This window comes from Parambassis ranga, chromosome 24 (genome assembly GCF_900634625.1).
Source record: "Parambassis ranga chromosome 24, fParRan2.1, whole genome shotgun sequence".
Taxonomy (NCBI): Eukaryota; Metazoa; Chordata; class Actinopteri; family Ambassidae; genus Parambassis; species Parambassis ranga.
The window spans coordinates 4,192,377-4,203,924 of NC_041043.1; positions in this window are offsets into that span (position 1 = coordinate 4,192,377).

Sequence of the window (11,548 nt, forward strand, 5' to 3'; positions counted from 1 at the left end):
TTGAATATTCATGTTATAATCGCAGGGACTGTGAAACTATGCAGGTTTGTAAGCTTCTTCCTCACCTTCTTGTCTAAAGCATTCCTCATTGCCATTATACTAAATAGCAGATAAGTATTACTTGTTGGTTTTCTCCTGTATTGGTGTAATTTTGATTCACCAGGGGGCGCCCTAGGTCCATGAGATAGTTGCCCAAGAAAGGGACCTGTCTTCCCTCATGTGTCATTTCTGTGGGACTTTGTAGCTCTCAGGTCTGTGGTGCAGTTGTTTACACACTGATGATATTTTACTGTGCTTTGAGCCACCTGTTGTTGGATTAACTTCTACAGTGAAGGTGTGACTGAGGTGGTGCAATTATTTTAATAGCTCCTGTGTTGCGGTCAGAAAAAGTCTGTATAGGTATGAATCCATAGTTGGGATTCACATTTAATTTAGTTTTCAGTTTTGTAAACTGCTCATTCTGGGTTAAAAACTATTGAACAAATGGCTATTTTTACCTACCTACCTACCTACCTACCTTATTTGAATGGTGACATGATTGATTTTTATCTACATGTTGTCGATTTTAGTTGTTAGAGATCAGGTATTGTTGATGTATTTTTTATAAATCCAGCAACCTAACTAAGCTGCGGCACTCTGGTACACCAAGTGTATTTTTACGCAGAGTGAAAACGGTTTATAAAAATGTCAGCACCACCCAGCTTATGTGGTCACCTCAGTGGGAGTTTGAGTACAACTCAAAAACAAACAGCATCAAGGCCACCTAGAAGTCACTGTGTTGTCCCTCCAAGTGCATTGTGGCCTTCAAACATTGCTTATTAATAAAACCCAACAGAAGAGGATCAGCGGTGCTCAGCGTGCAACGAGAGCCGTCACACAACGCCTATTAAGGATCCTATTGACATGAAAGCCTTGTCCAGACAACAGCAGCTTTTGAAGAGCAGCCCTCCCTGCCAGCCTCTGTTTGCTCCTCAGCAGGAGCGTGGCAGAGTGTGTGTGTGTGTGTGATCTCCCTCTTTGCCACTGGAGAGACCAGCTTGCTACTGGTGCCAGCCGCTGCTTCACCAGAATGCCGGCTCCGCTTCCATGCCAAGTCACTCACCCGGCTCTGTCCGCCTGTATGTCTGCCAGGCTGAAGAGTCCCCATCAGGGACGCTGCTGTCCAGCTTCCTGCTGGGTCAATGAAAAGCCTCTGTGACAGCTCTCTTGATCGGCTCGGCTGCCAGTCTGCCAGTTATCAACTTTCTCTACGTTGATTGCATCTACTATTCCTTATGTATCACACACACTGCACTTCTGGGACCAAGTTGTGCACATAATTTCACAAACATTCTAAGCAGTGGTAAATTAGGCGTTATCCTACATATTTTATCTACACAGTCTGTTTTGTCTCTAATACAATGTTTCTTTGCATTTAAACCATCTTTTGTATATGTTCACACATACAAAAAGAGAAATGTGTGTGTGTGTGTGTGTGTGTGTGTGTGTGTGTGCTCAGGCAGGTTAAGTGCTTAAGGGCACTTCAGCAATGGATGTTTCGGGGTGGGAAGAACTCACCCCCACCCACACATTTTATTCTGCCACTCAAACGCTCCCAACAAATGACCCAAAAACAAAAATAAATAAATAACAAGTCTACTTAAGTGAATGGATGACCATTACAACCCAGGTTTTTAAAGTTCAGGGGGACTACATAGATACACGCTGCACTCTGTAAGACCTCAGAGGACAAAAAGATGGAGACATAGGTTAAATAGCTGTTATATAATTCTTTGTGTTAATATGTGTGATGTTTGAAATTAATAAATAAACATTTACCACAGAAAGTAAAAAAGAAATATCCAAAGTACAAACTACATTTCATCAAGTACAGTTGTTGAACAATTCCACTCTAACCTGACTCTGCCTGTAGGGGGCGGTAGAGACCACTTAGGGACATAGATCTGCAGATTGATTGTTAATTGAAGCTAGGCCCGCTGCCATCAGCACGTTGTATTGATTGTGAATCAAACTTTACTTCTCCCCCCCCCCCCCCCTTGCATTGATGTGATTGTGAAGCAGGATATGAAATGGGAAATGTGGCAGCACATGCGGTTGTCGGAAACCCGGCTGAGGTTGTCAAAACAGCCGCACAAAGTCTACCTTCATGTCTCCCCACCGGGCCGGGGCGTCGCGGCAGACAATGACCTGTGTTCCCCGGCACAAAGTCCTCTCTGTGTCCGCCGGAGCTCCCCCCCGCTTTAATGGAGGTGATTGGCCGTGTTGAGCACAGCACGTCCGCCTCTGTGTGCGATTAATCACCGTGTTAAACGCTGGAGCTGAGAGCGTCCCTGAGGCGGAGAGAAGGCGGCAGGCCCGACGGGGGGACCCCGGGGTTAGCCACGAAGCCCCGGGTCAGCATCCGTCGGTAGCAAATGAAAGAGTGGAGAAAAGTCATCATCCGTCACATCTGGTTTACATTAAAGGGAGAGGTGAGATACAGTCACGAACAGAGCACACTTTCCATGAGATTTCCCTTACTGAACGGTGGCCAACATATGTTAATACACATGAAAGAAATGATTAGACATGCACACAAGCTATTAGGCCTGCTAAAGCTAATGGTGGTAATTAGCCTGCGGCTAGCTGCCAACATATTGATTCTCTCTGCAACTTCTGTGGTGCAGATGAAGTTTTTAATGCACATTCATAGTTGAAATGATTGAGCAGCTTCACGTTGTTTTGCATATGTCACTATCATTGTATATAATTTTTCCTTTGTGTTATTGTACAGAGTATTTTGACTGTTAGGCTCTTTATTTATGCTTACTTGGTGTTGCCTTCCTGCTTTGTTAGAAGCATTTCATTGCCCAGATGACCCCTTGTCAATGCTGCTTTCACACACTCATACTATTTAACTATTAACAAAATCATAAATCATATGTATAATTCCTGCCACAGTTTATTTCATGATTACATTTGATGATCATACATGTTTTTTGTTGTTCAACAGTTTATTCTCTGGCATCTTGATTCATTTAGAGCAATTTCAGAGGCCTGTTGAGCTAAAAGTATTTTACAAAAGGCAGAAAAAAGTATGGTTTTATCTTCATTATCCCTTTAATCATCCTGTAACCCCTCAGATTTATCATGGGACCTCTTGTGGGGGAGTTCCTGACCTTTAAGTTAGGAACTGCTGCCTTCTCTTTAGCCTTTCGTCTTTCTCCTCATAACTCGCACCCACAGCAACTCAACAGTTAAGTTCACAGCAGATACTAAATGTGCACCATAAACCAGCAGTAAGCCCGTGCTTCCTTTGTTTCCTTGTAGCAGGCTGCGGTCCCTTCATAATTCTTGTCACTCTAAATCAGAGATAAATAATGAGCTTTCCCATGGAAGCAGTGGGAAGGGGAAGAATTTGGGGCTGATCTGCCATTGCTAAATGTTAAGTGGTTGGTATTGTGCCTCAGCATGGGGCACAGGAAACATGGATGTGAATGTAAGAGCTCTTGGGCTGCGTGTTAAATGGAAATGTCACAGTGATAAAGAGCGCACCTTCCGCACACAGGAGCATGTGTGTTATTGTGCATGTTTGTGAGTGAGTGGTTTGGAGGTACACTCAAGAGGCACTGGCTGTAAATCCACACCATGAGCTGCAGATAGCTGGTCACACACACACATGTATGCACACATGCATGCACACTTGGATCTATTCCTAGAAGCAGCACACTTTCCAGGAGTTTACATTTAATGGCGCTTCAGCAATGTGAACTCACACATCGGAATCTAGCAGATAAAATCCCCGCCCGCATACATTTCTGGCCCTGTTAAAAGCACGTAAAACTCACACTGAATAAAATAAAACCAACTTCAGCAGCCCTCTGGGCACGTATAGTGTCCCGATCTGGAGGTGCTGCTGAGAAATGAGGCTGTGCAGCAGAGAGCCAGGAAGCACAATGGCTTCTGTGAAGGAAAGCGCAGATATCCAGCATGTAAAATATCACCCAGGGCATGAAGGTGAATGACCCAACCACGATGCCTGAGCTATTGAATTTGCCTCACGTAATGTAGCATGAATGAAGCCCTTAAAGGTATCAGTTTCCAGTCAATAAACAGAGGAATCGGACGTATGGTTCAGTGGGAGTTGAACATGTGGGGCCAGTCGCAGGCACACAAACACACACTCACATGCACATGCGATACCCCGTTCACTCCGTCAGTGTACTACTGTGTACATTAAACTCGCAGTTTTAACTTAACAAATCAAACCTCAAGCTAGCTATATGTTAATGTCTCTGCAAGCTTCAGGCTCTGGTCGGTAACACAAAACTAACCAAACAGAAGCGTTCCCAAATACAGTAGCAGTCAAAATGGTGTTTGACATTCACAATTTATGTCCACTTTTGTTTGCAGAGAGTGAAAGCCTGTGTGTAATCAGAACTTTTTTCTTCTTCCACGCAGCCAGGCCTGATGGCTCCTGCTGCTGGACTGTCTGAGGCTTTTGACGCAGGCTCTTGTGTCGTGTGGCGTTGGCGTCTGCGCTGTGCCAGGCGGTGTGTGTGTGTGGTCAACGGGGCAGAGGAGCCTCACCACGTTCGCTGTCCAGTGTCCACTCTTTATTCTGCTTTCTCTCAATCGCTGACTGACCTTGAATAACCCGTACCTACAGTACGCATGGCATGTGCCTCTTTTACGATTTCCTGCATCTTACTCAGACATATTATAAGCGCCCCTTCACACACTTACACCTCATCTTTCTCTCCTCCCTCCCCCTGTGGCCCGGGGGGCATATGGTTTGGCTGGGCAAGAGATAAGAGAGATGTGTCAGCCTGTGGTACTGAACAAACACATCTTTCATTTCTTCTTTTCTTCTCTCCTGCTTTAACTCCTCTTCCCTTTCTCTTCTCCTCCACGCTCCTTTTTCTTCACTCCTCTCCACTCCCGATCACCTCACCTCTTTCGTCTCTGTGACGGCTGGGTACAATTAGGAGCAAAAAGCCTTTCGTCTTGTCAGGGAGAGAGGGAGATTTTGTTATATTTGTGGGTGATGGAGAGGGGAGTAGAGGCAGAGAATGGGGTTCAGATGCTCTCTAGGAGTGAAGAGGTGGGGGTGTAGGTGGAATGAAGGGTTAGAGGAGAAGAGACAGATCTCCTCATGCTGAATGAAAGGCCCTCTTTCCTCTCTGGTAGGGCACATCAGAGGCAGGCGCTGCTTCGCTTTATGGAGGGAAAAGTGGTTTCCACCAAACTCTGCTTCCATTTATCTTTGGCTCACTTGGCCCCTACTCCCTGTACGCACACGTCCTCACCAGCTCACATTTGTACGGCACATGCACGCACGCGCACATACTGTACGCATACTGGATTTGCTTTGATTCTTGATTGCTTTGGTTTCTGCGGTGGCTTGATCAGGTTACTGTTCAAACTCTGTGCCAAACCAGTGTGTGTCTGCCTGAGCCTCGCTCTGTGAGTGTGTGTGCGTGGAAGTGTGATGATGGTTTCTCCGTCAGTGGTGGGAATAGCACAGTTTCGCGTGCTATTATTAGCCCTCTGTTCCATAGGCCCAATTCTTTCCCCTGTCTTCTGTCTGACACCAGCATTTCATTATCATCTGGCTCTGTGCTATCATAGCGCGCTGCAGCGAGGACAGTCCCACTTTCATTCCAGCAAGGCTTTTTATAGGCTGCTCCACTCCTGTCATACAGTGTGTGTGAGTTACTGTGTCAAAGACATAGGCTGTAATAGTTCCCAGAACCAGGTGGCACACTTTCCTCTCGTCGTGTACTCAGGCCAGCACACAGTTGACAGATGCACCCTTGAGTGGTGACCATTTCAAGGGCACAATCCTGGCTGTGATCCTTACATATCACCACTATCACCACTCCCGCATATGAAGACAAATACGTACACACTCTCGCTCATAGCGACCCCCCCCCCCCCCCACACCCCATCCGACTGTCAGCCACATACAGTGTCTTCCATTACAGATAAGTGCAGCACTGGTATTGACAGGGTCACGGCGGACCTGAGCAGCCATGACCTTTGAGACTGCTATCCATTTGACCAGCCAGATGGTCAGAATGAAAGAGAGGGGCTGAATGGCATGTTCTGTAAATAATAGAAGACAGGAAAAGATGAATGAAAGTTAAGATGGAAGCAAAGCAGTGTATAGATCTTTGTCATTTGTTTGTCTGTTGGGAATCGGCACACAATCACATACCTGAATAATTGTAATGCAACACACCTTTCCTTCTTTAGACTCAAGCTTGTAATGGTGGACATTATTTACATGTAGTGTTGGATGTAATGGTTATGTTCATGATATAGAAGTAGCTCTGTCATGATGTTGTCTGTAGTAAACTGTGGCAGTTAAAATCAGTTTTGTAAACTACCAGCTTTTTCTAAGGAATTTAACCTATAGCAAAAGAATATTGCTTTTTTTTTATTGTAATTTTATCATGATGGGTCTAGCCTCAAGTGGCCATTTGAAGAACTGCACTGTTTTTGGCTGTTCTGTGTTGACTTTATTGCTCAGTTTTCTCCAAAGATCTGTTGGAAAACTGAATCTTTTCTTGTCCGTCAGTCAGATTAAAGTATGTTTTGCAGCATAAATTAAACATCACAAACCCTACATCAAACTAATCCAAAAGTGATTACACTATTTTCAAGATAAGTGCTTGTCTGAATGAAAGTGATTCCAGGGTGAGCTCTGTATGAAAATGTTTTGATAGCATGTGCAGCTCTGAACAAAAATAAACCTCCAGTGGAAAGTGTCTGCCACTGGCCGGCATCACACACTGCAGCCCCTCTTTTCTCTTGTGTTTAACTTCCGACCCGAGACCAGCGAGTGTTAGTTTAGCAATGGTGAAGATGTGTCCCCTGAGGTCCAGAGCTATCCAGGGACAAGTGGACTGTGAGTTTAGGGTATGTGTGATGAGCCCTTGGTGGTTTTTAACTGTAGTTTTGGATCAGTTCAGGAGTTCAGGCTGTGGAGTGTAGGAAATTAAGTCAATGAAACTGTCTCCAGTGCTGTCAAAGTAAAGTCACAAAGATTCAGAAATATTTATGGTTAAGATGTCTTTGAACTTCTTCAAGAATGATTTGTGGGTTTTTTTTCTATTTATAATAAATCGATCAATGAGTCATATCCTAATATACATTGGATGAACTCAAAATTTATCTCTTCCTGCTGGGACATCTGGGTCTTTCTCTCGCGCTTCCTTTTACACATGCACACACACACACAGAGTACCCTCTCATGTAGAGGATGTGAACTGTTAGCCACAGTTCTGCTCTGCCATTTCATCAGCCTTGATTTCGAGTGTGAATTTATGTGAAATAGTAGCAGGAATAACAGCAGGAAAGAATCCTTGGGGATCGTACCTCCTCTTCCTGTTACAGTACCATGGTTTTATTGTTTTAGCGAAGGCAGAGGAGGTGACGACGGTGGCGTTGTTGGAGGTTAAATCCTGGAGCCACCGGTCATGTTGCTCACGAGGTGCAGCAGCTTGAGGATCTGATGCTGGCTAATGGGCTGAAACGGCTCACTGTAAATGTCGCCGGCCTGCTGGGTGGTCATGTTTGTCAGGTGGGGCATAAACCCAACTGGTGCTGAAAAGGGTTTGGGACTGGTCCAGAAAACAGTCCTTAGCCGGCGGTCAGGCTGTTCCTGGACAGATATGAAAAAAATGGAGAATTTGGAGTTTTTTTTCCCAACAATACAGCAGACTCAGAAGAGAATTATTGGTAACTTGCTTAGAACCTGCACTGTAGTGCCAGATTCCAGCTATAAGTATTATATAATTTGTGTAATTTGTAATACAGAGTTTAAAACTGGAGCAGTTAAACAATTTTAATGGACCTTAAAGGCTTTGAAATAGGAGCTTAACCACTCCAGCAGCCATTAGCTACCTTCTTCTCCTCTGTCATGGAGAGATACTACTTTAAAATATCACACATATAGACTATTCCAGAGTACCACACTTTCTCCCTTTGTATATAATTTTTTTCTGTTTTTTTTGTGTGTGGAATAAGAAGTTAAGAAACTTCAGCTGATTCAGGGCAGAGCAGTCACACTCTAGGTCCTTCAGTTTAACTTTGCAAAGCCTACAAACATTTGTTGTATTTGTGAATCAAAACCTCCATCTGTTCTTTGCATGTCAGTGCTCGGGGTTGTGCTGATGGATGCCCAACATCACTATGGAGAACCATTGTGATGCCATGCCCCCTCCTGTCAGACACGCACTAATTTGTAGCTAACCTACAAGTTTGCAGGGATTGCGCTGTAAATTAAATTTACATAGATAAAGAATATAACTAATATGCATGCTACTTTAAGTAGCCTATACCAGAGACATGACATGTTATATAGCCAAATTATAGATTTTAAGTAGAAAAACCATTACTACTACTACTTTTACATTACATCCACAGTCATTTTTGTTTATTTAAAACCACATCATGAAGTGGCTCAAATCTGATTGACTATTAGGTTTGTGTTTCAGTCAACATTTGATTGTGGTTTAAGGTTGGGGTCGAGGAGATGAAGCTGCAGTGATCTGTGTGGTCTGTTTTCATAAATATACCCATTGCTCATGTTCTATCTGTTTTATCTGTGATCTGTCCACGGGTCTCAATCTTATCAGCGCTCCTACACAACTTACCCAAATACCACAGTGGAGAGTCAAAGTTCACCTGTTTGTGATGTGACCCCCATGTGACCTTTCCTGATGTGATTTGACCACTGGCACAAAAGAGTCCCAGTGGCCAGTGGTCACTGAGGTTCTCTGGCCATCCGTTAGCCACAGCAGGGGCAGATAGTGGGAAAGGTTTCCGGGTCAGGGGTCAGGGAGATGCCACATGCTCGGTCGTCTGTCACATGGGCTGGGCCCTCTCAGATGACAGTGGATGGCTTTGAGAGCAGAGCATCCCCCCTTCCCCCTTGTGGGTCATCACTTACAAATAGACGTGATTCATTCAGGCTATCAGTTGCCTCTGATGAGGATGGCATGTGACTGTGGGGATTGTCCAAATTGGCCAGCGTGTTTAGATGCCATGTGGTTGTACAGCAGTGCAAAAAACAAAAGGAGCTCACAGTGTTTTTTTTAGCTTAGATACTCTTTATAGTGTTTTATGCCTCAGGTCTCTTTATTTGTGCTTGCTAAGTAATTACAACATTACAGATATATTGCTTTTTTCTGCCTCTTCACACTGACACACAAAGACAGGCGCATATAGAGTGGAGGTGACCCTATCCAGACGGGATATAGGGCTCAGTTCCATGGCAAAGTGCCGGTGTTACTGCTGAGGAGGTGAAATGTGAGCCAGCTCACTGTCCTGGATCGATGGACTCGCCTCTGCTGCTGTCCCATGAGTCCACTGGTTCTCTATCACTGTCACCACTCCCCGTCTCTCTGTCTTCCTTTCTCTCTACTCTCTCTGTCTCTTATTCTCCGTTGAGAAAAGCAGTAAAACAACACAAGTAAATCATATCAACAAAGGCAGCAACGAAAACGTCACATGATGTGACACATTTAATAATGCACACAGGTATTAAAACCTGTTTGTGTGTATTGTCTTTTTTTTCTCTGTCCACATCCTGCTCCGCCCTTTCCGTACTCTCTTCTCTTCTTGTCTTTCATTATCACTTTCTTTCTTCCTCTGCTACTTTAATCTCAGCGTTCGTCTTTCTGTCCTGTATCGATCCATTACGGAAGCAACTGGTCTGCTTTCTGGCTGCAGAGGAGGAATGTGGCAGCAAAGCTTTTTTTTTCATTCATATGGATTCAACTAGTGTGTGTGTGTGTGTGTACACAGGACATTTACTGTGGAGGCATACTGTAACTCACACTGTAAACAGTGTTTGCTTACTGGTCTTTGTATATATGTGGGCATACTGTATAATGTACATTTGTGTGAGTGTTTAAAGGCAGGGAGTAGGATTGTGTGTACAAATAGGTTCTTAAACATGTCTATGTATGTGACTTGACTGTAAATCTGGAGCCTTTCCTCAGACATCTGTGGGTGGGTGTTCTGTCACAGTCAGGGACAGAAACACTCAGACCTGGAGAGTGAGAACACTTTTGGACAGTCCTCTTACTGATATTTCTTTATGGGTGTGTCCGTGGCTGCTTTTCACAACAACAACTGTCTATCTGTTGTAAACTTCAGACACCTAAACTACATATGGTTGGCAAGACACCTAAGGGTTACAAACCAACTGGTGATCAGACATGGACAATTTAAATGAATTTTGTGAATTCACTGAATGAATGAATTTTTATAATCCTCTGAATGCACACACTAGATGATTTGGCCAGACTGTAAGACCACACAGTTGTCATTTGAAACATACAATTTCATGAGATCTCACAGGAACTGATTGCTGCAGAAGAAAAACCAATATGGAGGATGATCAACATCAGCACCTGGCTGCTTCAGTGCATATTTTGGTTTGCATTAAAGCCCAAAAAATAGAATATTGATCTTTGTTTTCTATATTCCATTTGGCTGGCTTAGTCTTGTGTGTTGCCATTTCCTGGTCTGCTCGCTCTCGCTGGCTATTTTAGCAGTTGTAGTCCAGGAATTGTTATTTACGAATCACTCCAGCTCAGTCTGGAGTAAAATAATCATATTGACACCACACACTTAAAGATTATTCAGACAAATAATGTGTTTCAACAAAGCCTTGAATCAGGACACACCCACCCGTTTATTAGGACTGCATAAATCAGGCCCATAGTCAGGCATAATATCCTCTAGTGTGTAACTGCTTCAATGCTTACCTACAAATAAAGTGCCTTTAGACAGTCTTGCACAATCTTCAGACCCCTTATGCTTCTTCACCTCAGTGGACCTCTGCAGCTCCTTTGGTGAGTATAGTGTAAATAAAACCAATAGACATGATGACCAGAGCTGTTAAAACAAGACCCCAGTTGTAATACAATGTGATTAAGTGCAGGTCAAGGTTAGATTAAAATTTAGTGTAAGGTCCAGAGACGGCATTATATCAGTGATGGCTCCCAGAAATACAGAAGTACAAACGTGTGTGTGTGTGTGGGGGGATCTGCACAGCCACATTGCATTCATTATCACTTGGGGAACACTTTGCCCCATCGCAGCCATGACTGTGACCCTGTGTTTCAAATCCAATATAAAAAGGAGAATTCCAGCCAGGAGGATTTTCCTGTAAACGTCCTCCTCTGGGTGAGAGCCATCAATCCGCCTCTGGCAGCATTCCGCCCGGAAACAAGGATCACATCCAGTCAAAACAGGCCAGTGTTTGGTTTCCACCGCAGAACACGGCTGGACGCCAGTGACAAGACCCTTACTGTGTGTGTGTGTGTGTGTGTGAGAAAAGAAGTAGAGCCTCTGGTCTTCTTAGAGAAAGTGAAACACAGGTGAATGGCAAACCTCTTGTATCTAATTTGTTAATTTGCCCGGAAGTGGAGAAAACCTCGACAGGCTGGCTCTGTAAATGGAGTGAACTTTCATCTTTCAACACCATAATTGCATGCCAGTGCCAGTTGCTGAGCTGCATGAACACGGAGAGGACCCTGGTCTTCTCAAC